Source organism: Schistocerca serialis, chromosome 6, assembly GCF_023864345.2.
Source record: "Schistocerca serialis cubense isolate TAMUIC-IGC-003099 chromosome 6, iqSchSeri2.2, whole genome shotgun sequence".
In the NCBI taxonomy this organism is placed as follows: domain Eukaryota; kingdom Metazoa; phylum Arthropoda; class Insecta; order Orthoptera; family Acrididae; genus Schistocerca; species Schistocerca serialis.
The window spans coordinates 310,866,329-310,870,711 of record NC_064643.1 but is presented as its reverse complement, the minus strand read 5'-3'; positions in this window follow the sequence as shown (position 1 = coordinate 310,870,711).

Here is a 4,383-nt window from a genome sequence, read left to right as displayed (position 1 = left end):
CTGCCTACTGCGTTATTCCTTATTGCTGTATCTATAGCGTTAGAGAACTTCAAACGTATCTCGTCGTTCCGTAGTACTTCCGTATCCCACTTCTTTGCGTATTTATTCTTCCTGACTAATGTCTTGAACTTCAGCCTACTCTTCATCACTACTATATTGTGATCTGAGTCTATATCTGCTCCTGGGTACGCCTTACAATCCAGTATCTGATTTCGGAATCTCTGTCTGACCATGCTGTAATCTAATTGAAATCTTCCGGTATTTCCCGGTCTTTTCCAAGTATGCCTCCTCCTCTTCTGATTCTTGAACAGGGTATTCGCTATTACTAGCTGAAACTTGTTACAGAACTCAATTAGTCTTTCTCCTCTTTCATTCCTTGTCCCAAGCCCATATTCTCCTGTAACCTTTTCTTCTACTCCTTCCCCTACAACTGCATTCCAGTCGCCGATGACTATTAGATTTTCGTCCCCCTTTACATACTGCATTACCCTTTCAATATCCTCATACACTTTCTCTATCTGTTCATCTTCAGCTTGCGACGTCGGCATGTATACCTGTCGTTGTTGGTCTGCTGTAGATTCTGATTAGAACAACCCGGTCACTGAACTGTTCACAGTAACACACCCTCTGCCCTACCTTCCTATTCATAACGAATCCTACACCTGTTATACCATTTTCTGCTGCTGTTGACATTACCCGATACTCATCTTACCAGAAATCCTTGTCTTTCTTCCACTTCACTTCACTGACCCCTACTATATCTAGATTGAGCCTTTGCATTTCCCTTTTCAGATTTTCTATTTTCCCTACCACGGGAAACCGTGGTAGGGAACAGATATTGTCATGAATGTCATGCTTCTGACATTCCACGCCCCGACTCGTAGAACGTTATCCTTTCGTAGATTATTCAATCTGTTTTTCATGGTAACCTCCCCCTTGGCAGTCCCCTCCCGGAGATCCGAATGGGGGACTATTCCGGAATCTTTTGCCAATGGAGAGCTCATCATGACACTTCTTCAATTACAGGCCACATGTCCTGTGGATACACGTTACGTGTCTTTAATGCAGTGGTTTCCATTGCCTTCTGCATCCTCATGTCGTTGATCATTGCTGATTCTTCCGCCTTTAGGGGCAATTTCCCACCCCTAGGACAAGTGAGTGCCTTGAACCTCTATCCGCTCCTCCGCCCTCTTTGACAAGGCCGTTGGCAGAATGAGGCTGACTTCTTATGTCGGAAGTCTTCGGCCGCCAATGCTGATTATTTATCAAAATTTAGGCAGTGGCGGGGATCGAACCCGGGACCGAAGACGTTTTGATTAAGAATCAAAGACGCTACCCCTAGACCACGGGTCCTAGAACTTAGAACCACTTTAACTAACCTAAGGACATCACACACATCCATGCCCGAGGTAGGATTCGAACCTGCGACCGTAGCGGTCACGCAGTTCCAGACTGAAGCTCCTAGAACCACACGACCACACCGGCCGGCCCGAAAGTTGTTTTCACTTTTCTACATTCTTTGTCAGTCCTTCTGACAATCGTTTCTTTTTCGACACCTCCACGTTTTTCATGTAGCCATTTCACCTTAGCTTCCCTGTATTTCCAGTTTATTTCATTCCTGAGCGATTGTCTTTCTATATACCTGAATTTCCCTGAAGATTTTTATACTTCTTTCGTTCATCGATCTACTATAGTATTTTTCTATTACCCATGGTTTTTTCGCAGTTACCTTCTTTGTACAAATTTCTTTCCAGCTTCTGTGGCAGCCCTTTCTAGAGATGACCATTCCTCTTAAACCGAAGTGCCTACTGAGCTATTCCTTATCGCAGGATCTATAGCCTCAGAGCTCTTCAAACGCATCTCTTCATTACTTAGCACTTCCGTGTTCCACTTCTTTGTGGAATGATCCTTCCCGACTAGTCTCTTAAACTTCAGTCTACTTTCATCACTACTAAATTGTGATCAGAGTCTGTATCGGTTCCTTGGTGCGTCTTAATTTTCAGTATGTGATTTCGGAATCTCTGCCCGAGTGTGATGTACGAGACGTTTTCCGAAAGTAAGGTCCGATCAGTCGCGAAATGGAAACCACAATGAAAATCCGATAAAGCTTTGCATAGGTGTGTTTGACACGTCTCTAGTATGCCCGTTGATCGCGTCATGTCTGCTTTTCAGTTCTGAGCGCACAGTGAGCACGTAAAGATGCCTAGAAAACAGCGTCCCCCGCCAAGTATGAGTACCCGTGAGAGATTTCGCATGATTGGACACAGCCCACAAAACATAACCCTCAAGCATCTCCTTCTTCATGCTAGTTCTGGGACGCACTCTGCAGGGGCAATGACGACGCCCCTGCAGCGTTTTCGATGGGAAGTGTTTGATCACACTCCATACAGCCCGGATTTTGCTCCCTCTGATTTTCATCTGCGTTGACATGAACCGCTTTCTATGAAGTCAGCGGTTTGGAACAGACAACGAATTGCAGATCAGTGTAGAGACTCCACGAAAACTGGAGGCGGCTGCCTTCTATGACGAGAGTATTGGAAAGTTGGTACAACGCTAAGACAAATGTCTCAAACGGAGCGGCGGCTATGCAGAGACGTTCCTGGAAGGTGTGGCTAACCATTGCAAATAAAACACTTTTGAATTTCGCTGTGGTTTTTATTTCGCAACCGATCGAACCTTACCTTTGGAATAGACCTCATATTGTAACTGAAATTTTCCTGTATCTCCCAGCCTTTTAGAAGTATACCTCCTCCTCTTGTGATTCTTGAACAGGATATTTGCCATTACTAGCTGAAATTTATTGCGGAACTCAATTAGCCTTTCTCCTCTCTCATTCTTTGTTCCAAGCCGATATTCTCCCTTATCCTCTTTTCGACTGCTTCTCCTACAACCACATTCCAATTCCCAATAAGTATTATATTTTCATTTCGCTTTACGTAGTGAATTACCCATTCAATATCTTCATATATTTTCTCTATTTCTTTATTTCCAGCTTACAATGTCTGCATGTGTACGTGAACTATCGCTGTCGGTGTTGGTTTGTTGTCGATTCTGATAAGAAGAACCCTATTACTTAACTGCTCACAGTAACTTACTCTCTGAACTACCTTCCTATTCATAACTAATCCTACTCCCATTATACCATTTTCTGCAGCTGCTGATATTACCCTATACTCGTTTGACCAGAAATCCTTGTCTTCCATTTCACTTCACTGACCCTCACTATATCTAGATTGAGATTTTGCATGTCGTTTTTCAGACTTTCTGCGTTCCCTATCAAGTTCAAACTTCTGTCAATCTACGTCGTCCCGTATCGTAGAACGTTATCCTTTCGTTGGTTATTCAATATTTTTCTCATGGTCACCCCGCCTCCCACCTTGGGTGTCCCGACCCAGGGATTCGAATGGGAAACTAGTCCGGAATCTTTTGCCAGTGGAGAGGTAAATACGTTAGTTTTTCAATTATGGGCTATATGCTCTGTGTATACACGTTATGTGTCTTTGATGCAGTGATTTCCATTGCCTTCTGCATCCTCATGTCCTTGACAGTTGCTGATTCTTCCACCTTTACAGGCAGAGTGCATCGAATCTCCGTCCGCTCCTCCGCCATCTTTGACAAGGCCGTTGGCAGATTGAGGGTGACTTCTTTGGTCGCCATTGCCAACGATTTTTATTTAAAATTTGAGTGGTAGCGGTGTTCGAACCCGGGACCGAGAATGTTTTGATAGATAAAGAAAGACGCTACCACTAGGCCACCAATGGCGCCGTCAATAATTGCAAAAATGTTGCCAGCGCAAGAATTTGTGCACGAACTGATCTCTCAACTATGTCCCATAAATGTTCGATGGGTGGCCCAGAAGATGCACTCCGGGCAATGTCGTGCTTTTGACAAAGGCAATCTCGTTTGTTATCTGCTGCCATAGCCCATTAACTACACATTTAGCCGCACTGTCCTAATGATTCGTTCGTCATACGTCCCACATTGATTTCTGCGCTTGTTTCATGCAGTGTTCGTTGTCTGTTAGGACTGACAACTCTACGCAAACGCCGCTGCTCCCGATGTTTAAGTGAAGGCCGCCGGCCACTGTGTTGTCCGTGTTGAGAGGTAATGCCTGAAATTTGGTATTCTCGGTACACTCTTGACTCGGTTTATCTCGGAATATTGAATTCCCTAACGAAAATATTGAATTCCCTAACGATTTTTGAAATGAAATATTTCATGCGTCTAGCTCCAACTAGCGTTTCGCGTTCAAAGTCTGTTACTTACCGTCGTGCGGCCATAATGACCTCGGAAACATTTCAGCACAAATGACCTGAGTAGAAATGACAGCTGCGCCAGTGCACTACAGCCACCTGTATAGGTTCATATCGCCTTTCCATGACT